The sequence below is a fragment of the Stegodyphus dumicola genome, chromosome 10 (genome assembly GCF_044657685.1).
Source record: "Stegodyphus dumicola isolate Sdum_Otavi_A_Nest chromosome 10, ASM4465768v1".
Lineage (NCBI taxonomy): Eukaryota > Metazoa > Arthropoda > Arachnida > Araneae > Eresidae > Stegodyphus > Stegodyphus dumicola.
The window spans coordinates 187,548,074-187,574,789 of NC_140777.1; positions in this window are offsets into that span (position 1 = coordinate 187,548,074).

The following is a 26,716-nucleotide window of genomic DNA, read 5'->3' on the forward strand; positions in this document are numbered from 1 at the left end:
GTTATTTTCAGATTGTTTTTGTAAAGCCTGTATCATTTCCAGTGAGCTTATCAAAAAATTATAGAATTTTACTTCCACATCAGTGAGTGAACCATTCCTAGCCCTGGTGCATTCTATTTCTGAAATCTGGGTATGATAGTGTTCAACAAAAAGAAACCAAAAATTGAAAAAGAAACCAATCCGGCAACAAAAAACGGAGTCCTACGCCCTGCAACAGAGCACTGGCTCGAAGGCCTTCTCTGCAGACTGAAGCGAGAGCTAATTTATTTATTAGCCCAAACGGCTATTAATTTCGTTTTGGCATTTTGCGTTGAAAACATTAAATGTCCGTTTCACTTTTCAAATTGTTGCCACCAAATATTATCGTTCTGTGATATAATTAAATAATGAAGAATCTGTATAAATGTATGTATGTTTCTCGCACTGTGATAAAACAAGGTGCCTAGAGTCATCGAATTTTAAATAAAGTAATCCTTCACCGAATAGAGGCATCTGGAAGCCCTAATTTGGAATTTGTTTTATTATCGATTTCATATTTCTTAATTCTTTGACGAATATTTGATCCACAAACTCAAACACTTCAAAGCGAGTATGACGACACTGCAAGGGAAGGAAGGAAAAAAAAAATTATATCCATCGCTCGAATTAAAATGCGAAATCCATCGCTTAAATCCATCGCTCGAATTAAAATCCATCGCTCGAATTTGCGCATCGGAAATTCTAAAGATATGCTCATTTAAAAATTATTTTGCGGTATTGTTGTTGAATTGAATTTTATGGTGCGCGAAGAACATGATATTTAATAAATAAAGGTAACACACAAAGCGTTAAAACAATTGCCCCCTTGGGCGTAATGTAAAATCTGAAAGCTTTCCGATTTTTATTTAATTTTTATTTATTTATTCGTTTATTGGTTTTTAATTACATGAATTTTCCTAAAATTCAAATAAGAGGCAAAAATTAAAGCTTTTTATGAATTCTTTACGCTTATTAATTTCACAGAAAAATTTCTCCATATAGTTGAGGAAAACAAACTCTATGGGAATGGTTAAAAAGCATTAGTTTAGCCAACTCAACCCGGAATAGACAGCTGCAAAGATCCCACTCATCTGCACCTACTAGCAACCTTCCAAGGACCTCCCGTCCATCTGCCCTTAAATTTTAAGTGCTCCCATGCCACAAATGCTCATCTATATACTTGTAAAACATCCATGCCTTCTCCGGAATTAAAGTCTAAGACCCAAACTCTAAATATTTTATTTTGTTAAGGGAAGCTCTTTAACAAAGATTTTATTTGGGAAGAAGGATTAGATTTGGATTTATTCGATAATGACAAAGCATGCGAAAGCTCTCCCGCGTATGAGATGCCTTTGTGGAGGACTTTTTCAAAGAAACTCTATAATATTTATGTTACACATGAAGAAAGCCATAAAAACGCCCAACCAACCAGCCGGTACACCGAATTTTGAATTTAGATAGAAATACCAGCGGTCTTATCAACTCGACTGTTTGTGGGTTTTCTATAAAGGGAAAAAAAAAAAAAGAGATTTTACCTTTCAGTTTCGTACAAACTATCAATAAAATTTTACCGATTACTGAAGTAACTGATAGTATTTTATCATAGCAAGTGGATTATTTTTATCATAACTTATTAGAAAGCCTCATTTAATGATTTCGTTTCTGAATTGGCAGGCTGCAACAGCAATGAAAATTTACAGTTTAAATACTCACAACAAATGAGATATGTTCCAGTACATAGCTGCCAATTTAGCAATATTAAAAGATTATAATGTGAGTAATAGTTGTAATGTGATTTTGATATTAAATGCACTCAGTTTTAATTAATTCATCTAATTTTACTTTTAGATTTCCTAAACTCAGCAATATTTCATTTATGGATTTAAAGTAAAATTAAATGCAGATATTTTGTTAATAAATATGAGTCAAGTCTTTGTCGTAAGCTTAGAAAGTTTTTTTTCTTTACGGATTAATGCTGTTCTGATCCAATAAAAATTAATCAGCAAAACTACGTTGAAAATTACTCGGAAGAAAAAAATTAAATTTGCGTAAATTATATTTCTTTAAACGATAACAATACAGCTCTTTTCTTCATCCCTTCACAGCCTGCATTTGAGAAAGATTATCTTTTATTTTAATATGAAATTCCTTTTTATAACTTTTATTTTAAGTCGCAATAATTTTGTTAATTGGATTCAATTTTGCCATCTAAAAATTTTAGTGTAGTTTAGCATGATTCATCATAAAGTTGCATTTAATGTGTGTTGAAAAATGTGTATAATGGGTGTTGAAAACTCGGCTGTCTGTCAAGTTTACCGGATTCGAGGTTTCTCATGTCTAAAGTGAATATGAGCAGGTTTTTCTTTCAAAAGTACACCGTGAAGGCACATTTTACTTAAATGAGATAGCTGTCAAATCCTTTGCCATGCTCTAAATTAATCATTATCCCGATTTTATCGGGAGAACTGTGAGTAGAATTCGAATTATCTGGATTTTAGAAATCTCCAGACGAATTAATTATTCTTTCTCCGCCAAATAAAATTCACTTCGTTAATTTATCTAATGTGTTTTTAATTCTGTCCTTAGTTTGAATAATAAAGTTTTTCTTTAGTTATTTTATTCGTACGTTCCAATTGGTGGAGCTTCATTTCATTTTGGGCTAGTTTTGAAACTCTAAAGAGTAAAACTTCCATTGGAAACTTTTACTTATGGAATGCAATGGAAAACTACACATATTGACATCTATATCCTGTCGGTTTGTTTGTTCTATAGGTGTTGAAATGTACTCCTCCTCAATCCAAGATAGAAAACCTTTTTCTTCTTTGTAAATGACCTCTAAAGTGTAAATGACCTCTAAAATGTAAGTGACATTTCTTATTGTGGGAAGCTTCTTTGTAAGCGCTGACTGATGGAAGTATGTTACACGCCTGAGCGCTACAAGCCCCTTCGTGCCCTTTTAGTCGGATATCTTCCCCACACACAGAAGGGAACGAAGTAAGTAGCAAGTAAATAAACGCTCCCCACTTAGCCAAGACCAAAGAATCTCTAAGGAGAAGAATGAAAGCTTCCATAGACGCAATGTAAACCTGTTTCGCCTCTGCGCCGCTATACCGAAGAGCCACGGCTATACAGTGAAACACCAGCGCAGGGTGAAATTTAAACAGCGCAGTTCGAGGAGATAGTAAATTTTTTACTTTGGAATAACTCAAAATGTTTTATTTTCATACATTTCTGGAGTTTTATTAGCAAAAGGATGTTAGTTGGAATTTTGGGGCAAATTATAGAAATCCTGTCCAATTTTTACTTTCAATTTAAACAGCGAGCCGTACGAAGACAAAATTTAAATGAAATAAATTTCTTAATTCTTTTCTTCTGTAAACTTAAAAAGGGGGGAAAACACATGCCATACAAAGCGTAATAAATTTTTATGGATCCAAAATTTGCAATAACTAACTTAAACAGAAAAAAATATTTAAAGACAATTAAAGGCACCCCTAAATAAATTGAAAACACTGAAATATATTATAATTATCCGACAACAACTTTAAAAACAAATTACCATGAAAACGTTTAGACAATTATTTGGAATGACCATTGTGAAAACAAAGAGCAAAGTTTTCACCCAATAGCCAAAACCATTTCACTTACAGCATTACATTTAAAAAGTCTTTAAAAGAATTTCACATAGCTAAAACCAAGTACCTCTGACTACAACAACAAAAAACGTTTTCGAACAACGTGGTAAAAGATTGCTAACATGGCCGACGGCATGCTGCATTCTTTGATGCTGCTTTGTTGCCTCCTGATGTTATTTCGCACATGCGCAGTCAGGTACGGAGGGTGGATAGCTTTGGAATGGTTTGCCCCTTTAAAGTAAGCTTCAGGGATATACATAATGTGTCTCTTCGGTCTGACGGAGCCACATTTGCCCCGGCGAACCTTTACTTCTTCTCCTTAGAGATTCTTTGGCCAAGACTTCGCAAATTTGCCCCCCCCCCCTTGTTCTGGAGGTTAACTTTTTCTTAAGTTTGATATCTTTCTTATCTTGCCAAAATTAGCGTGTTAATTAATAGCAATAACTTTCACAGAGCAGACTTTTCTCCGTTCGATCATATTTTAATTGCTCAGCATACAATGCAAGTTATTTACATTTAATCGTGTTTAAGATCTAAGCTCTGAAATAAACTTGAATTAAAAAAACTAAAAGTATTGTTCTCTATAATGTTGATTTAAAAAATATCCCGACAAATTAAGTTAAGGAGAAGTAAAATGCGCGAATTTATAAATACCTCCCTTCCTTAATGAGTATTAAAAGTCATTAAGTTTATTCAGCTAGCTTAATAAGTCTTCGACATATTATTTAAAAAAAAGGTAAGAGAATGGTAAATCTTTCAAATTTTATTTTTGGAAGACTTTACTTCCATTTTAATTTACGGTTATTTAATTAAATTAAATTTCATAGCAGAAAATATAAAAATTGTTTCACTGATATAGTATGACATCTAATTATTACTTAAATAATGAAGCAACAAGCGTAGCATGGCAAATGGCTGCATTCTGACTTTGTAGTTCAATCTCATATTTGATATTTCAGCGTTAGGCACAGAAATTGCAGTTCGCATTAGTGAATGTTAGTAGACCAAAAAAAGATTTAAATTTTAATCATTTCAGAAAATTGCGATGCTTCTGAATTAGCTGGATGCATAGGCGTTTTCTTACTTTTCTCCATCTGTAACGTGAATGGAAGCCAATTTTCCTTAAAAGGTCCCTCGCTAAGGTACCCTTCCTTTAGGCAGATACTGCTTTGCAGTAAGAACAAACTGAAAATGCTACGCTTGTTTATATCAGTAACATAATTTCTTTGATAACATTATTATGCCTAAAATAATTTCAAAATGCTTCAAAAAAATTAAACGATAGATTTTTATGCAAAACCATGCTAAGCTGATAGCATTTTAAACATATTTTCGCTAAGTAATTTGAAATTTCTCTTCACCGTACGCTGTCCATGTCTCTATGTTTTTATTCTTTCTGTAGAATTGTGTATGGATCAAGAGTAAAAAAAAATTCTGCTGTTCTATTTTTCAGAGCACAACAAAATTCCTAACTTGAGTTAAAAGATATTTTTGTTATAATAAAAATTATAACATTACTTTTTGAGTTCCGCTTACTCTTTTTAAAATCAGTTGTCAGTTATGCAATTATAAACAGATAAAAACGGGAATTCATAAAAATATATATATATATATATATATATATTGTAACGGAAGGAAATATTTTCAGTGCTGAGTAGAAAAGTTTAAAATTTGCATAGCCTAGAAAAGTACTTCTTTCAATTCAGAATAATAGCAATAAGAAATATTTATTTTTGTTTACAAACAACAGCATTAATTTAAAATCGTTATCGGTTTATTTTAAATATTTATTTCTAATCGCGAACTCTTATTTAACTTTCAAAATTTATCTTCCTCCTTAAACTGGGAGTTTAGCCTAAAAGTTCACTATTTTCCTTTTCTGCTCAACTTCCATGAATGAAAGTGGATATCACCGAGCTACACAATCCTACCCTAAATCGAACATCGAACGAAATTAACTGTTAGGAATAGATTTTCAAAGTAGTCTAATATAAATGTTTAATTTAAAAGAAGAAAAAATTAATAAAAATAATTTTTAAAAAGAAGCATCAAGTTGAGCCAAACATAAATATTAAAAGGCAATGAAGAACAGTCGATGATGACTTGAAAAAAAAAAAAAAAAAAAAAAAAAAAAAATGGTTAAAAAGCATGTTAGTTCGATCCTTTGGTGGATATTATTTAAAATTTTACAAATAAAAACAGCGTAAAGGCAAAACAGTCAGCAAACAAAACATCATTACAATATAAGAATGGAATGCCAGAACTAGTTAAGGACAATATAAAATAATTAAGAAACGAGATGCATAGTATTGGAGCTCAGAACGACCTAGAAAATCGATACTTTGCACTTTTGAGCTCCAGTCCTCTTCTTTTGAACATTTTAATGTTATGCGTTTCTAGGATACAACTGATTTGATATACTTGTGTTGTTACTAGCACTCATGTTGTAAAACTGAGAACCATTGAGATTTTTTAACTTTACAACCCCATAAGTGTGTTTTTCAGATTTATAATTAAGTACCGTAATTATCCTAATTAACTGAAAGAACGACACCACATAATGCGTTTTTCTCATTTACTCATTTCAGATTCGTTTGCATTAAAAAATTGTTTACATTTTAAGCATATCATTTTCGATAACAGGGCTATTTTTATTACATTTTACATGAAATTAGCCTAAGAATTTCCTTTTTAAATTTCTCAGTTTATTGGAATTAAACAAAGGAAATTATGGCAGTTAAAACTAATCCATGCCCCAAAATCCTTAATTTCTGTAATTAGAAAGATACTATCATACTGAAAATCTGGCAATGGTGTAGCAAATACCAATCAATCAAGACAGAGACAGAAAGCAGCAATAAGTGATCTTTATTTCAAAATGATAGTCAGAATACAGAGCGAGAACGGCGTCGGCTCAGTAGAATGTAGGACCACCACGGACAGCGATGCACGAAGAAACACGTCGAGGCATAGAATCAGTAAGAGTGCGGATGGTATCCTGAGGAATGGCTCTCCATTCCCTTTCAATCATTTGCCACAGTTCGTCTTCTGAACGAGGCAGGGGCAGAGTCTGCAAACGGTGTCTAATCACATCCCACACATGTTCGATTAGTGACAGGTCAGGAGAGTACGGTGGCCAGGGAAGCATCTGTACACCTTTGCAGAGCATGTTGGCAGATGCGAGCACTGTGTGGTCGGGCGTCATCCTGCTGAAAAATTGCATTAGACAGCTCCTTAAGGTAGGGGATTGCAGCCGGCCGCAGAACATTATCCAAGTATCGTTGGGCCGTCATAGTGCCCTGAATACGAACTAGAGGTGACCTAGAATCGTAGGCAATAGCGCCCCAAACCATTATGATTTCATTTGCGTTTCATATTAATTATTTAAACAGGTAATGAAATAAATCTACGACAGCTTTCAACATTTCTGTATTTCAATAACTGGATATAAAGGTAATGTAATTAAACCTTATTTTCATCAAAATGGCAAGCTGACACGCACATGAAGCTGGATTTTATATACTTAAATAATTTATTAAACATACAATGTTTTATGCATATTTCCCCTCTTTAGATCTAGAACAACTCGTGCGAATTTTTCTTAAAAATACACTTTGTAAAGGTGTTCTTTCATGGTTTTTGTCTTTGAAGTCAGGAGCTGATCTCTATGCCACAGTACTCTTATAATGTCTTTTCGAATTAATGCGTGATCTTCAGGGCCTAACTGGGGACAGGGGCAAAAAGTTCTTTTGGGGAGCTCCCTCTGCTTCAGTAATGAAGAACCGAACTTTATGGAGGTATTTAAATTTTTCACCTTATTGTGAATATATAACAAGAAAATTGACTAGAACCTCCAATGATCAGACGAAATATCGTTCTGTCCATTTTACTGATTTTCTGGCAATTCCATGTCCATTAAAAGGTCCATCTGAAGATCCAAAATTTGACGAAAGTGCTATTTAAAAAATTAGACTTTTTTTTTTATTTTTTATTTATTTTTTATTTTTTTTTTATTTCATATAATGCATATTGTTTTCTGGCAAACTTTCTAGCTCTTCATATTTTTCAAATTCATTTCGAATAGACTGCACAAAATCTATCAAATATTCAAATAATGGAGATACTATACCTAATTGTGCCATAGAATTCTCGAGAACTTTACTTGTTTGATTTAATCTTTGTAAAATAGTATCCCACAGAACTGTATTTAGTGCATTATTAATCTGTACTAATTGTTTATAAAAAGCTTCATTCCTAATGGAAGGAGTTTGCTCAAAGTTGCTAGTGGAGTCATCTTGCCAAATTACTCAAAGATTTTAGAACCGAAGCATAGAACGATTTGGCGTAGAATCGACCATAATTGAAAAATACTTGGAATCTATCACGTCTTTAATTACGACATTTAAGACTTTTTCACCCATTAATTCAACAAATTCATTTACAATTGTAGGTGATAAATAATTCACATTGCCAGTGCCTTTATTACCAGCCTTTTCGATATGCTTGGCAAGAAATGGGTCAAACTGGGCTATCAATTGGAGGCAACTCCAAAAGTTCCTATTATGAGATGAGCCGAACGTTTCGTTTCTTCAAAAAAAGCCGTACGTCTTGATGATAAAAATTTACCTGTTTCAACAACTCTTTGTAAATACTGACCACCAGTAATGTACTTCACTTTGATACTGCTTGATGAGGGCAGAATCAATTCTTTCTTTAGTTTTAAGTCTCTGAGTAAACTTTAAGGGATTCTCTGCGAATAAAAGAATTTTCATGCTCTGTTAGCCGAAAGCAACCTGCTTTCAATCATCGAAGCCAGATGTTGAAAGGCTAGTTGTTGTATTTCCAAATAATTCGCAAACCCAGCAAAATATTTTCTTTCCTGATGCTGATAACACCACCATTCTCTTAACAAGTTTCCCCCCCCCCTTTTTTTTTTTTTTTTTTTTTTTTTTTTTTTAAATTTAAAAAAATTACTTTTAGTTAAAACAAGTTTGGATCCCCTGAATAATTTCACAGTATTTTTTTTTATCAGATCCATATTTTATGGAGGTGGCTTTCTAAGAAAATGATCGGTCGTATCATCAATTTATTTTCATAGAATCATTTCATCATTCATGAATTCATTCATTACATACATTCCAAAAATTCAGTTTTCCTATATTTTCCTGTCTATAAAACTGAACGCACAGTAGTTAGATGTTTAAACGGCCCCCCACGTTTTTGCAGTGCTTCGAAGCTCGCAGAACCTTCTGTTTCTAGCACCCCGTGTTTTCCTTTCTTTATAATTTACGACTTGTCTGCAAATGATCAGCATTCGTGCGAATAGCCTTTTTAGTAACAGTGACATAGGCTTTAAAATTAGCGGGGGGGGGGAGAACAACTATATGAGCAAATGTTGCTCAAAGAAAAAAGTCCCGAAAAGTTTACTCAGTCAGACATTTCAGTCACGGACAAGGGAAGTGAAGCCGAACTACCACTGTTTCGTGGCATCAAGATGTTCACCAGCTGATCAGCTAAAAGAAGAGCGATCCGAGTCCCGTCTGCATACGTTGCTTCTTTAGAAAAAATGCTGATTTTTGGTTGTAATCTTTGGTTTAACATGCAGTTTAAAAAAAAAAAAAAAAAAAAGTTTTTTTATGGCAAAAAGAAGAGAGACCTTTGTCCGATTCTTATAAAACGCATAGAAAATTTCTTTAGAATTAATGCCAGTCAAAAGTAGGATTTAGGATAAATTTTAAGCAACGTGTCCCTACATTTATTATTTGCTAATGCAATTTAGTAGGTGATATTTAGCACGAATTCATATACAAATTTTATGTGAAGCTTTCTTTCCGAGTTTTCAGCTGCATTAAAAATTTCATCATTGAAATTTATTCAGCATTTAAGTAATATGCACCTAAATGTCGCGCATCGTAAAATAAAAGAATCAAATATCTTCTTGCCTTTAATACAATTAAACTATGAACTGAAATATGTCTTTACCACAAATTAATGTACAGTACAAAATACTAAAATGAAGCGCAAGTGAACCTAAGCGAAGTTTTAAATTTATAACCTTTCCCCCTGGGAATGGGAAATCTCTTAACCAATATAAATAAATTTCACAAATTTGTGACAAGTTGTCCTCAAAACGTCCTCCAGAAAGGCATCCCTCCTCTTACGAAGATAGCCCTTGTGGCTTTTTCATAGCCTAAACTAGCCTAAGCTATAACATATATTTCATTAAAAGTTTTGTAGCTGTAAAAATTATTAAAATAGTTTTGATAAATAGTTTATATTGAAATTTATTAATGTTAATTACTATGTTAGTCTGAATGGTTTAAAGATGGCATACGCTTCGCAATACATTAACAATGTGCAACGCTGCAGGTTTAATATTCTATTTGCCGTTGGCCAGAACAAATGTTAAGGTTATCTTAGTAAATCCTTTCGTTGTTTTGGCTCACCAGTGGCCAAGCCATAAACTGCTGTACTCTGTTAGTTAAACCTGGGTTGAAATCCCTGCGAACTGCGTCTCTGCATCGGCATTTTCATAGTTTTCCCCATGTATAATGTGGATATGAGCCAGTTTTCTTAGAAAGTACTCCACGAAGGCATCTTTCTCCTTAGGCAGAAGGCCCCTTGCGTGCTTTTCCTTAAAAAAAAAAAAAAAAAAAAAAAAAAAAACGCCACGAAAGTTTATTTCATTATGGCAAAACACTCAGTTATTACTTTATATTTAAAACACTGTATATTCATTATAATGATCAGTAATAAAGGTTTATCCTTCAAAAATGTGTATAAAAAAAGAGGGTGCGTCTTATACATCGGGAAATACGGTATTCGGTAATTGATGGTAAATACATATGCTTATATTTATCTGTAAAAACTAACAGCTTACCAGGGGGCTAGTGGTCAAATAACAGAGTGCTGGTAATTTTAGACAGTTTAAAATACTGCAAGTTGGCCTCAAATTTTCATCTACGAAGAGAATACTTAAAAACAGCATAGCTTTACAATTTCCGATAGAGACTTAGAGGTGACTATAGACATTTTTATATTCGCTACATTATTTCTCTAAAAACTAGCCACTTACTTAACCAACAGCCTAAAACATTTATCACAAAAAAGAACACTACAATGATGATTTTTAATGACTTCATCTAGTGCAATCCGGCTGTTGTTGGCTGAGTGAGACAAGTAGCACGAGGAGGGTACTTAACATGAATTGTCAGAAAACTACCGGCTTTGCTTTGTTCTTTCAATAACTAAGTTTTTTTAATCCGACTTTGCCATTTTTATTTAGCAATAGAAACATTTACGACCAAGGGCTATCTACCTAAGAGGAAAGCAGTCTTCACGGAGAACATTCTAAAAGAGACTGCCCCGTAATGATGACGTTACACATAAAAGAAACTACTAAAACGTCCCATGTAGCAAGACCGTTTGCCGCAATCTGAACCCCAGTCGAACAACCAGAGTTCAGAGATTTTACCTCTCGGCTTATAAAGGTCTTCAAACAAATAGATTGCATAAAATACACATTTTATTCGAAATGCGTGCCGATGTAAAGACATAAATAGCTGGCTATTCACCGACTTTCCCAGATTTTGCTCTTGTCCAGAACTACGGGCAGAACAGCTAGAGTTAATTACCATCATAACCTGTATTGATTAACTGATTAAAGTAAAGCAGCTTGAGACTAGTCTGCCTATGGAAAGAGATGCGTTCGTGGTGCAATTTTTATGGAAAATGACTCCCATTCAGGCTATATTTGCACCAGCAATATTATGTACCCAACCGGTTCGCCGGGAACTGAACCGAAGTCGAACTGGTGGGCGGAAAAAAAGTCACCGGAAAAAAGGGAAACGGAAAGGAGGGCATCTGGGAAAAAAAGGAACTGCACGACATTTTCATAATAGCCAACCATGTGTAACCAAGAAGAATTTGATAAAAATAACAATTTCCAGGATAACTGCCCAGAATCGAAAACGATGCAAATCGAAACCGGTTATTGAGCTGTTGTTTTGATCATACTCATTACCGATCGTGTGCGTCACTTTCGTAGTTACGAAAGAAAGATTTGAAATATCACAGGAAACTATTATATGTCCAAAAGAAATAACATGTTTCGTTTATTTTCCAACTGTAAATGTGGGTCACCGATGGCCGAAAGCTGAGCACTGGTAGTTCAGTCTGAATCCCTCCCTGCGAATGAATCCCTTTGTCTTATGCGTAATGTAAATACAAGCCAGCTTCCCTCAGAAAGTCCTCCATGATGCAAGCCTCCCATAAAGCAGACAATTATCTCATAATTTTCTAACATACTATTATAATCTTTTTTTTTTTTTTTTTCAATGACAAACGAATTTGAGATTCTTAATAAAATTTTGCAACACATGTTATTTTGCAGCTATAGAAAGATACCTCCAGTTTGATTTTCCAGAATTCGAAATATTGAATAAATTCGAACTAAATAAAATTCAAAATTAATGCAAAAGCATTTGAATTAGCAAATTTCTCATGTGTTTTCAGTTTTAAACTATATGTTTTTCTTTTTGCACTTGCAGCGAGTGAAACAAGTTATCTTCTGCAAGTTATATTATTTCTGTAATTTTTAATCAGTATCGTAACATATATATATATATATATATATATTTTTTTTTTTTTTTTTTTTTTTTATTGAAGAGGTGAAAACTGTTGAAAACAGTCAAATGCGACTTTTCTATTTATGAGAGAACTTTATTATGAGTTTTATAGATAAAAAATACATATAAATATTATATTTCTCATTCTTCATATTTTGAATAATTAGTAAGAAATATGAATTCGAATGCTGCAATTGTAGTTGTAATTCTAAATGAACTATTTATAATATTTTTGCTTGCGTACGGGTTCGTTTGAACTGAATGCACAAGTCCGATGAAAAATGAACAAAATTTGTTATTATCACAACAAATATGCTTAATTTTCCTCAGATATTCGTTCACTATAACAATATCTCACAGTAGTTATCTTTTATCTACTCAAATGTTCAAGAGAACGTAATTCAAAACAGCTAAAGAAAGCTAATCCGCGAATTCGTTCGCTACAATCAACAAGAGCAGTTTTCTAAACAAACTCTTAAAGGAACAACAAACTAAAATCACACGAACTCCCCAGTAGAGCGGTGTTTGCAACACCAGGGTGCCTAGGCCAAAGGCCTTACCCCTTGTAGAACATTTTGGTTCCATTTAACATTGTGTCCTCAAATAGCATTTCAAAAAAGCATATAAGCTAATTTCAAAATAGTGAATTAAGTTTTTTTTTTTTTTTTTTTTTTTTTTTTTTTTTTTGTTTTTGCTGCGAAGGTGAAAGCCCAGAGAAGCTGTCGAGTGGTGACTTCAGTAAGACAAGGTAAGTGAGCAAGTTAATAGTCTGGATCCATATAAAACACAAAATACATGAAAAAGTAACATTACATAAAAATTAACAAATATGAAATAATAAAGTAATATACATCACAACAGAGGCAGGTACAAAGAGATAAAAGTAAACATTACATAAGTGCAGGCATAGGAGTGATAGTGGGTTACATTATATACACATTAAGTTGAGCAAGTGGGCGGTCCATATTTACAAGATCATTGTAATTATAATCACAAATTTTAATATAGGGGTTATCAATATTCTGCTGCCTAGTATGGAACCTTATAGCAAGCCTGTAGTAAAATGATCTTAGCTGGTCCATGCCCAGCTCTTCGTGTGTGCGATTATTGCGAATATACCACTCCGCATTGGTGATCTGTCTCAATACAATATTTTGACAAGCCTGCAGCCTGCCTCTGTTTGTTTTACGTGTGTGGGCCCAGATGGGACTGGCTTAACACAGTAATGGTCTGAGAATGGACTTGTAAATAAGTAACGTGTTGTCTATAGATAACACACTGTTCCGAGCAATTAAGGAGTTGAGTTGCACTTTACGAACCCGGAACCTTTGGATAATAGAAGTGATGTGTGGGGACCATGTAAGAGTATTGTTGAGGATCACCCCTAGATAAAGGACTTGCTAGGCCCAGGGAATCACACGAACTGAGAGGTTTTCCTCCTTTTATAAGATTTTAAATGGCGCGCGAGAATTTTCTGGAACTTTCTCGAAATCAAAAAGAGATATTTATTTATTAAATGTTAAATGCATGTGCTCTTATATTTTTAATTTTCCGGCTTAGCTTTCCTTTAATATTCATCATGCGCTGCATTGCGCGGGAAATAAAACAATTTTATTTATAATTCTACTAACATTAACTAATTAAATACCAAATCCGTAACAATACTCTTATCTATGAAGCAACAATCGTATAATTAAAAAGAATGAATGCAAAATCTTATTTTTTTAAGTTTAATATCTGTGTTTCAAGTGTTTTCAAGTCTGGTCATTGCTTATTTTTCAGACTTGAAACTGCAGTACAACTTTTGTATTTCACATTTTGTTACGAGTTTCTTAGCAGTCCTAAAACAAATATCATGAAGAATTTCAACACCATTGGAAAAGGACTCAAAAAGAACTGATGAGGAAACTTTCGTCTTATCTTTTGGCTTTTTTTTAATTCTAGAAGTGTATGAAGTTAAAACTAAAGGTACTAACAACACCAGTTTTTAAGGTTGTCATTAATTAAAGCACTTGTAAGTTTTAATAAGCAACATGTTTATGAGGAAATGATAATTCAGATAATAAGTTTTATCTGAATTACCGTTTCCTAGCCATTCCCAGTATCACCGGGTGGCAGAATTGAGGGGCGAAAAAATTTTTAGAGCTTTGGTAGGAACAGAGAGGCAGAATTTTGAAGTTGTAGAGTATGCACTATGCAACAAAAAGTCTAGCGCCTGCCCCGAGTGTCATTCCAAGTCATAAAACTTATTAAATCAGCAGCCAAATTTATATATCCCAAGTTTTTTGCACAAAGGTTACTTTTGCAAATTCAAATTAATACGTATTTTGTTTAGTGCTTTTTCTGCTAGTTGTACAATTAAATATGTTTAAAATGTATTCATTAATATTTCACTAATTCCAATTATTCATTAATATTCATACGATATTCCACCTTTTCTGAATAGGCTGTGCAAAGTAATTTCCCTTAACAATCATAGTAATTTCAATTACTAACCACACGCTGATCGAATGATAAGAGTTAAAAAATTAGCTTACACAAACCAGTTATCAAATAGGGGATGAGATTATTTTCGTCAATTTCTGAGAAAAGAAAGCCTGAGAACTCAAGCATGAATTCCTTCAAAGAGAAACTCCAAATTTCGCTTAAAAAGTTTTAGAGAAACTGATACTCTTTGGTCTGCGCTGCCAACATGGCTAATCATTTTCGCTTTTTAAGTAATAAAATACAGGCATGATATTCCACCGTCAATTATTGAAGGTTTAAAGCAACAGAAAGCCCGCTGTGGCTCTTCTGCTTTTCATTACTGATCGGCCTCCGGAACCTGCAAAGGAGCACAAGTAAAACATTTCAGACTTTTCCCCACACTTTCAACGGGTGTTAGGAAACCTTCCCATAGCTAAGACAATTTTACGGATGTTATGTTTAAATATATAAATGTTAGCATTAAAGCGTGGAATCGGTTATTTCATAAAATAACTACATGAATCATGGTACACTTAACTGAGTCAGCTAAAGTGCATAAAATTATTGAATTCTACACTTTAACTATTAATTTTATAGAATAATAATTGCCTAATCGTTAAAGTATTAGAAAAGAACCCTCGTCAGATTGTTAGTAAATAATGATAACTAACAATGTTAGTAAATAGCTAAGTAAAGGTGACATTAAAGCGTTGGTAAATGAGAAATTATTAGTAAAGACTGCACGCGAGAGCTGCTTTTTTTACCAGTTTTAAATAGGATTTTTAAGTTCGTAGTGTAATTTTTTTAACTACCAGTGTTAAGTTGTCTTATCGCTCAGCCACCGTAGTACCTTGATTTGCTTTCCAGAGCGCATATGATGTCATCTGGTTCCCAGCAATGTTGAGATGATCCATAAATCTAGAAATTTTATTCCTGAGATGAAATAGCGGTTTTTAATAACACTCACCGGGGGCTTAAATGTAACATAAAAGGCAATCACACACAGAAGTATCATTTGGCTTTGCTATTTGTATACACATTATGTTACTTACTTACGTACTAATTTATGCATCAATTGCATACAAGTCAAACCTTCGTAATACAAATTTTCTGCTATCGGAACCGAATTCGAAAATATTATTAAAAAGAAAATTAAAGTCAAAGAAAATTAAGTTCTAGTCTTTAGAAGGTTACTTTACTATGCAGTCATTTGAGCTATCTCTGTTAGAAAGTTTGCATAGTTAATTAAACTTATTGTTTGCTGCGCATTAACCTTTTATATACCCATTTCCGCGGAAAATTAACACGATTTGATCTGTTAAATTATATCATGTGTTAAAGTTTCAATGCTTTTATTTCTGAATTTAAAGTATATCTTACATGAGACTGAATTTTTTATCCCAATCCGGCAACTTGCCATGAGTTAAGAAGTTTGCTCTTTCATTTTTAAATAATAATTAGAAGTCATAACAGACATCCTTCGAGTAAATTAAATAATATTTTCTAAAAATTTAATTTCATTAAATAACAATAAATCAAAAGAAAGAAGTGCTGTTAGTTAATATGTTAAGAATAGCAATTAATCCAAAAATGATGGGGGCAAAATAGAGATTGGAAAATTCGCGAACAGTTAGTATGTGGGAGAAATCAAGTTTTGGTCCAAGTTGGAAGGCAATCCAGTAACATGCACCTGTTTTCTTCAGTGGGGAGGGGAGAATTTTTCCATTGTAATGACATTAGTTTCCTCAGAAGAGATCGTGTTCCCGAGTCACCCCTTCCAACACCTACACAAGTCTCCCTACTGAAGGCTCGTAGTTTAGTGACGTCACAAACTGTTGGCCTTCTCAATGGGGTGCGAAAAATCGCCCCTAAACCAAGGCCATCTAGATGGCATTAGCAAGTTAGGGGAAATTCGTCCTTGGTCGTGAGAAGGCGCGTGAACCATGTCGCCTTAATTTGATATTGATATATTTTTTTCGATTTCAATCATGCCTTTAAAGTGTTGTGTGCCGTTATTCCGACAAAATTATTGTGATGGTTCTAAAGTATGAGTATATAGATTTCCTAAGCAACAAGATGTATTACATAGATGATTAAAATCGATACCGCGAGAAAATTTTACCATTTCGAAGCATTTTCGGGTAAGTTAAGCCTAACTTGAAATTTAAATTTATTAAGGTATTTGCTTCTTTCTACATTTAAAAGAATGGATACTTTAATATTAAGGAATTTCATTTTTATAGAATACATTATGTATAATATTATGTAATTACGTATCGATTAGTATAATTATGTATCGAATTGTATGGTTAATAATTATGTATCGAATTGCATGCTAAATATTCCCTTACTTTTTAAAATGTCCAATTTTTTACTTTTTGATTAGTTTTATAACTTGGAACTTTTAACTTCATACGTATATGACAGCAAATGAAATTATTTAGCTTAATATATTTTGGTTTTAAAAGTTTTTCTAAAGAAACTGTGAAGGCAATAAATATGCTTATGGTTTTTTAAATTGTAATATAAAGCGCACAGTTTTGCGTAAAACAAGAAATAATTTAAATTTCTAATGCATGAAAATTCAAATATTATTAAAACTTATGTCACTAAGAATCCTTTCCCCCTCCCTTCTCGAGTGGGAGACAAACACACATATGCTTGCTCTTACCTGTTTTGTTAAAATATAAATTAATTTACTAGAATTCCTACTTTTATTACTTTAAAATTAGTAATTAGGTAATTACAGTAATCTGAGTGAGCTTTTATCATGTCTAAAAAATGTTAGGATACCTGATGATTTAACAGTTGTGATTAAAGAAAATAGTCTATTTTTTCTTAAGCACAGAATTTGCTCCTTTTATATCTGTATCAGTCGTTATCCATAATGATCTGCCTGTGGAAGCATATTTTAGAGATATTCCATTAACAAAAATTAGTAACCATGAATGCCCTTTAAAAATTAATAATGTGTATAACCTCTGTTCATTGCTTAAAGAAGTTGCAAAAATTAAAGGTGATAATAATGAAAGCAGCTTTAAAATTTTATTATTCATAACTCAAGGCCTTCAGGAATTAGAAAAAAATGCCCCTGAACATAAAAAGAAAGTAGTTCAGTTTACATTTGAGCAGCTGACATTACTCGTTTTGCATAAAAATAATAATAGGTATAGTTGTGATCTGTTAATATTATCAAGTTTGATGTTTTCAATTTCTCCACATTGCTACAAATTTTTAAGAAATGTTACTTTGCCACATCCTTCTACACTAAAACGATTGTGTTCTGAATATAATGTGTATCCTAAAGTGGAGCAAACTCCTGAAAATTTTCTGAGTTATGCTAAGGAAAAAATCCGCTTTTTAGACGAAAACGATAATATGTCACTTTAATGGTTGATGAAATTCACATTAAGCCATTCTTAGATTTCAAAGGTGAAAATATAATAGGAATGTAGCAAAATATAATTGTGAAAACGCTGCTAATTCTGCTTGTGTTTTTATGCTGCAGAGTATTAGATCTTCATATAAGGATGTTATAAGTATTGCCCCAGTAAAATCATTATCAGCGCAATTTTTGCATGGATATATTGTGAAAATAATAAAAGATTTAGAAAATTTAGGTTTTTCGTGTAATATGTGTGCTTATGAATCTACCCTGCTAAAATTTAAAAACTTCTAATATCCTTAAAAATATTTTCCACACATCCTTCTTATATATTTTTTATGCAGTTAAGTGACTTGAATATTATTAGTATGGAGGGAGATTCCAACATTACCTTACTGTTACTTACCAAACGTCAACCAGTACCTTAAAGCATCATTTTAACTGTAAACATACAATATCATAGAAAAATTAATAATATATAATATGTTTTGTGCAAAGGAAAATGTTTCCAATATTGTATCCGCGAATGAATTGAAAATATATATTTTCAATATATATAAAATAAAAAACGAAAAATAATATGTATCTACATCATTAGAAAATACCCTCCTGTTACTAAAGCTTTAAAAACCTATATACTGTTGCGTGCGTATGGGTTCGTTATGAAATGAATGCACAAGTCCGATGAATAATGAGCAAAAATTTATTATTATCACAACAGAAATACTTAAATTTTCTCAAATTATCATGCAGTATCACAATATCTCACAGTAGTTATCTTTTAACTGCTTAAATGTACAATAGAACGTAATTCAAAACAGCTAAAGAACGCTAATCCGCGAATTCGCTATAATCAACAACGGCAGTTTTCTAAACAACAACAAACTAAGCAACTCTACAAGCTGAGATGTTTTCCTCCTTTTATAAGATTTTAAAATCACGCGCTAGAATTTTTCCAGTACTTTCTCGAAATCAAAAAGAGATATTTATTTATTTAACGCACGCGCTCTTGTATTTTTAATTTTTCCGGCTTAGCTTTCTTTTAATATTCGTCACGCGCTGCGGCCCACCAGCGGCCGAGCGGTAAAGTCGCTGAACACTGGTAGTTCGGTCCGAGGTTCGAATCCCGCGAACGGGCTGGCTGCATGGGTGTTTTCGTGGTTTTCCCCATGTGTAACGTGTATACGAGCCAGTTTCCCTTAGAAAGTCCTCCACGAAAGGCATCCCTCCTCTTAGGCAGATAGCCCTAGTGTGCTTTGCCATAATTAAATACACCAACACCACGTCACGCGCTGCACTGCGCGAGAAATAAAACCATTTAATTTATAATTGAACTAACATTAGCTTTTTAAATACCAAATTCGTAACAATACTTTAAAGGCAGATAGTAGGTGACCAACGGCGATTGTCAGCCGCCAGTTTGTGACGTCACGATCTCGTAGTTGGGCTTCTGTTTAAGGTGTTGCTCCTTCCCGACTGCCCCATCAGCACTTATTTTTTAGCTTGAAGACATCCGGTGCTCACATTCTAGGAAAGAGCTAACAAGCTGACCCCGAAGAGAATGCAATCAGAGCAGCTGGCTTGCAGTGAGAAACGTTTTAGTACCGCAGTCCTGTGCGTATTGAAATTAGTGACATTAATTCATACAGGATAACAGAAACATCTGTTGTTTACATTTTGAATTTTTTATACTATACAATACAAATACAAATACTATACAAATAGTCTACTTTTGCCAGTCCCACTTTAAAAATAGTAATCAATTTAAACAAACGTGTGTCTATTGTAGGTGTTCTCGACGCGGTCGCTATGGACCCCCTGGAAGTCGAAGAAATTTTAAAGGAGGTCTATGATGCTGAAGAGGCGAATTTGCGGCAACTGGCCGTCAAAATCTTATTAATTATAAAGACGTATTGATAAATTTAATAATTGTTTATTGATATAAAATTTGATCACATAAATAAATAAAATCATTCAAAACACTTTTGTACATATGTTTTGGAATTTAAAGTTATTCGAGATAAATATCGCAAAATTAAGGTTATTATCGGACAAGCATTTTCCCTCTTACCCGATGGAGGCAGGCTTTAGTCAAGTCATTTACTTTTACAGACAACAAAAAGTGGGTTGAATACTTCTGAAAGAGGTGACTTTAGAATTAAGTTAATAAATTTTACACCAAATATTCAAGAAAATTGCATCAGTACATCAGGCGAGCCTCCACATTGATTGAAATCGAAATTTCCATGTTGCCATTTAACTGGACAATGTTTTTACGCTTCATACTACAAATGAACAGTAAACAGCAAGTTTTAAAAAAAGAAAAATTGTGTTGCATCAAACTGTTTCTGAGCGCTAACGAGCACTTAGGGAAATGTCTTTTTCTCGCATTCCAGAACAAAACCAGATGTAACTAATTCAGTTATCTGTCAATATATAGGTGTGGTGTAGTGTATTTAATCACGGCAAAGCACACTAGAGCTATCTGCCTAAGGGAAGAGATGCCTTCGGGAAGACGGAAACTGGCTCGTATACACCTTACACATGGGAAAAACCACGAAAACACCCATGCAGCCAGCCCGTTCGCGGGATTCGAACCTCGGACCGAACTACGAGTGTTCAGCGACTTTACCGTTCGACCGCTGGTGTGCCTGCCAATATTTAGGAATAGGATTACTTTCCAATGTATTTTTGCTGCATTCGGAAGCAAAATTGCATGAAATCTATTCTATTTAAAAATCTCCCCAAAATATCACCAATCCGAGTTGGGGCAAAACAGCCGAATTCTCATATAACCAACAGGGTTATTAGCGGGCTGTCGCGCGGGTTTGGTTCGGCTTATTTGTTTATGGCAAAGCAATCCTGGTCCATCTGCCTAAGCGAAGAGATGTTTTCCTGGAGGATTTTCTAAGGGAAAATTAAATGGAATAATTTTCATTGTTTGATGTCTCATTAGCAAGCAAGGAGAGTAAACGAGGACTTCCTAAGGGAACCTGGCTACTACTATTTGCATTACGCATGAGGAAAACTACAAAATCAAACCGTGCAACCACGCCCGTTAGCCTGATTACGAACTAGCATTCGAGCATTGAGAGATTTTAACCACTCGACCACTAACGGAGTGTTCTTTAAACACTATAGCAAGATATTTTTGAAGGCAAGGAATACATTCATATAGCACTTAAAAGATTTTTCATTTGAAAAAAAAAAAAAAAAAAAGCATTTTTAGAACCATTAACTGCAAATCAGTATAATTTAAAACAATTGTTGAATTTGGGAAGGAATTCATCATTACCTAACAAAATTCTCCAAGTTGACTTTTTCCGAGTGGCAGTATGCTGTTTTTAAGCAGCTGAGTTTTCTTATTAAATTTGAGACTATGGTTTGTCCAGTGGCATTACATTGCTTTTGAATCGCTGAGTTTGTTAACAGAAATTTTATTTAACTCGCAGAATACATAAAATGAAGTTAATAAATAAAAAAAATTTTGAAAGCTTTCAGTTTTATATCAAGTCCAAATTCGTTAAAGTTTTACAAAATATGGAATAGATAATAAAACAAATTCCAAATTTGACCTTCCTAATGCCCATATTCGAGTGGAAGATTACGTTATTCAAAATTGTATGTCTCTAAGTACTGTTGTTTTTTCACAATGCGAGAAACATACATTCATGCAGATTCTTCATTATTTAATTTCTTTAAAGATAATGCAGGCTTCTAATATTTAGTTCAACAATTTGAAAAGTGAAACGCCGTTTCATAGTGGAGGACGTAAAATGCCGGAACGGAATTAATAGCCCTTCTGGGCAAATTGTCCCTTCGGGGTAAAAATTTGAGTTTCGATGTCCACATGTTCGGCTGGAAAGCTATGTGTGTTTTCACGATGCGAGGAACATACATAGACATTCTTCTTTACTTAATAATAAAGATTTATGTGCGCAACTATTATGTAATATGCTAATAATTGTAATAACTTGATTATTTTCCCGGTCAAAATATTTTTGTAACGGAATTATAAATGTTGTTATTGTTAGAAAACTCGTTCTTACGAAAAACTGAATATTTGACTACGCATTTAATAAGAAGCTAAGGATTGTTGTTATTTGTAAGCATATATAAGCAATATAACTATTGAGATATATGGTATTTTGGTTAAGGAAAAGTATTCCTGCACGGTCCGGAAGTGTAACAGTGTGGGGCATTATTTGGTTGTCTATTGATAGTTTTCAGCACAGCGACCGATGCAAACAGTTCTCAATTTATTGCAGTACAACTAAATCATCCAAGCCACCTCAGGATTCTGAACGGCCTAGGGATTAGCTCTTTTATTTTGGATAATATTCATGCATATTTAAAGATTTCAGTTAATAATTAATTGACTGTATGGTTAATTTTAATTTGAAATCTAAATATGGTATCTTTTAATTAATGAAATATTATAATGGCAGATGTTCTCAGAAAGAACGCAAGTTCCACAAGAATGAAGTGGAAACTTCTTATTTCATTTCTATAAATTATGATCACAAAACATTTTGGAAAGTTTAATGTTTCTCGGGATTTTTCTTGCGTAAAATTGAACCACTGCCCAGATTCTTAAATGCTGTATATATTGTAAGAACTATTTTGGAATCTTATATTTTGTTTAATTGGTTCTAGCTAATATCCTCCAATGTTTTCTGTAAATGGGATAAGATGGTCTTATAGTGTTTCTGTGTATTTAGACAAAACTTGCCCACCATCTAGAAAGGAAAAACCCTATTGCCCGTTGAAACAGAAAGCTGTTCATACCATAACAGATTCTCCTCCACTGTTCTTACTGAAATAGCTCTGAGGCTCTTTTCGTTAAGTCATGCCAGTAATCCGTCAAGACCATTTAGATTTCATTTTTTTCATCACTAAAAATTACAAATATCTATTTCTCACCATATGCGATGTAGTTATTGCAATCTCATTCGTTCGGGAAGCTTTGAGAGCGGTCATAATCCAGCCATTTTAACTTGTCTATTGCATATTTTGTAAAACTTAAGCGAATTTTTAAAAAACAACTCCACAGTCTCAAAGCAAGTAGTGGCAATAATGAAGGAAATAAAATATTTTTATCTCCAGCGAGCAAGACTGTCTATCAGGAATTTTAAAGGTGTACTTTTTTTAAATATTTTTAGCACATTGTGGCGTTAGCCCAAATGCTCTTGAAACGTGTATGTGTTTGTAAATGAAAAGAACACCCGTTTGGGAGTCATATAAAATCTGAAAGCTTTCAGATTTTATTTATTTATTTATTTATTTATTTTTTTTTAGTTATTTATTCCCCCTCCCTTCTCTTCCTGATGGCCTTCTATAGAACTCTGCACTTCTGATCTTAGAAATTGAGCCCTGACTCAGATGCAAAGTACATCTGTTTTAAATAAACATATTTTAATTGCGTAATATTATTTATTTTTGTTTTTCTTAAAACACGTAATTTATTTTAGTCTATAACGTGTCTATAAACGTTTGGGACAGTGTGTGAGAACTTTTTACTGAAGCATATCGAGGAATGCAATATAATTTCGTATGTTAACTGAAATCCTTATGCACATGCATTTCTTTCTGGTGCACCCTGCGAGGACCCTAATATCTGTTTTTCGGTGCCTCACTAAATTCTAAAAATTTTCCCGCCATTAAATTCTACTGCCCAACACCTTTTCTAAATTCTAAAAATTTTGCCATCTCCAAATTTCGCTGCTTAGTGCTTCCCTGATATCTAAAATTTTGCTGCCCCTTAATTCTGACGCCCAGCGCGGCCGCACCCGTTGCATTACTTTGGGATTTAATGCAAATTTGCAATGTGAGGAATAATATGGTCAAATTTCTTATCATAATTACAGCTGTATATAATTTAAGCGACGATATTCATACATCTCAGAAAATTTTGCAGTTTGTTATAGATTCTTCTACGAATAATGCATTGTTATTATCTCATGAGGTAATTCCGGAATTTTCCTGAGGCAAGGAAAGTAGCGGGATATGGAGTCTGTGTAACCGTTGAAAACCGTTGAAAGTTGGAATTATAAACTCAAGAACGGTTAACTACCCTTTATTTTACTCAACAAAATATGAACAGTTGGCCCTTTATTCAGGCTTACAACAAAGCCTCCACTGGGGCTTGAAATCAAAATAAGAAATAAGAACTAACTATAGCTAAGAGACTTAGCCAAAGCTAACACAATTATCTAACGTGGTTGGCCCTTAATTTAAACTAGCCGACGACTATCAAAAGACACGTAATATACAACCGAGCGTAACAACAGCTAACGAGACGTAGCTCGAAGGCAAACACGCGGTACTCAAGATTTCTAGCTCTCCCTCTTGAAGTAAGTTGAACATTCGTTAAATACTACATCCACTCATTTGCATTCAACGCGATTCTGAACACTCATTCTGGTCGCGAGTTATAAGTTGGAACGAGGAACGATAGGAAAGGTTAGCTAAATTAAAATAACTGTTATAAAATTAAAATATACCTTACAACTGCTTTCGCACATAGTCTTTATTTTTCAGGCAAATTTGGTTTTTAGTTAAAGTGAACTAAAGAATTCTTTAATCTCTATGTTCTAAATGAGTACCGTAATGCACTAAGTGAGTAAGTCAAAAGAAGTGTTCCCATTCTGCAAATTTTACAGCAAAGGTACGAACTTTTTATTTAGAATAGTTAAAATGTATTCAATATTTTATTAATTGGATATTTTACTCCATGGAGGCTATATAAAATGATATATTCTGCTACTTACACAAACCTCCCAATCATTGGGCAGAAGTTATTTTTACAGAATTGCCTACACGTTTTAGACATTTTAAAACTGGATGCATAAGTTTAGAATCAAAATTGAGGAAACCTTTTCGAACACAAACGAATCAAAATAAATTTTTCCTTTTCCCATATCTCTTCACAATTCTCTAAAAGTGATATTAAGCCTGCTTCCCGAGTTTCAGCTTCCACAAGAGAAAGACTTGAAATTTTTTTTCAAAATAATTTGTTTCATACGAAAACAAACACTAATCTCTTAAAATCTTCCTGCTCTCGAGAATCGAACATAAATGCAATTAATGACTTTCAGCAACTCTTTCTTATTCAACCTTCAGTTTTGGGCGAACAGGCGGGCTTCTAGGATATTTCGTGATTTCTTCATGTGGTAACGTGGATACGATCCAGTTTTTCCCAGGAAGTTTTCCACAAAAAGACGTTTTTCCCTAGGCGTAGCCTTCGTGTGCCTAACAAGTAATCCAGTCTAGTCTTATTTAGCCATCGGTCGCTGTGCATCTAGTCAACTAATGGTCTGAAAAATGAACTGGACAATAAATTCATAAAATTTAGTTTATTTGAGTATGGCAAAGCACACGACAACTATCTTCCAAAGATAAGGAATGCCATCATGGAGGGCTTTGTAAGGGAAATGGCTCATATTCAAGTCAGACAAGTCAGTCAGGGAAACCACAAAAAACAACCATGCAGCCTGCCTGTTCACTTAAGATCGAAAGACCTTAACCATGGTATTCAACGATCTTAATTATTCTAAATGCATAAAAGAGTTTAATTTTAATGTGAAATATGTTTAATTTCACTCAAACCTGTCGCTAAAGTTCTGATGGTTGAAAAGTGCGTGATACCCAGAAACTTGATATATGATTTTTCAGAAATGAAATTAGCTAGATGCAAATTTTAACAAATCAGAATTCTTTTGATATTTATTTATGGTGACTTTTGTCATCAGTTTTATCATTCACACTGTAGAATGCTTAGGTTTATCGGTGTAGGCAGTACGAAAAATAAACAATACCCTCACCAGAATTAGATATTCTTACAGTAGCTGGACGTACTTTCCATGAAAGCAACTGGAAGGACGTAGAAAATATCTTCCAAGATTAGTTAACCACAGTATTATCTTACTTAACACGAAACTGGAGCTAATGGAAAGAAGAAAATTAGGGACATAGAGAAATTAAATGGACAAAGAAAGGAAAACTTCAGCAAATGTATTTTTTGTAAAATTTAAACAAATTGTGGAATAATTTTGTTTAAGAAATTTGTAATTTAAATGCTTGTTATAAGCAATACAATATAAATGGAATTTTGAAGACAATAAATCTTTCGCCGTATCGAAAGAGATATTTTATCCCATTGCTCAAGACTAGCTTTCCAATGTCTAAGCAGGTTGTAGATCGACTCTGGACAACCTGATTTTTAAAAATCCAAAAGCGCTAAAATACATCTTGTTCCAATTTTTCAGGAAATTAATAGTAGATTTTGACGTGTGTCTGCTTATTTTATCTTGATACAGTTCTACTGATTGATCGCACCGTGCGTAAACAGAAAGTATTTCATATTTGAAAACTGGGTATAAAATATGTTTTTGATAATAAGAGAAGTTGGTCTTAACATTTTTATTCACTCTCTTTAGTTTTAAATTGCCGTTATATGAAAACCCAGCAACAATCATAAATCCCTTAGAAAAAATTTCTTTAGATTCCTTGGACCATGTTTCAAGCCTTTTTCTCCTCTTTCATGATAATAAATGGGTCTCTTTTTATTGCAGTCATTTAAATAC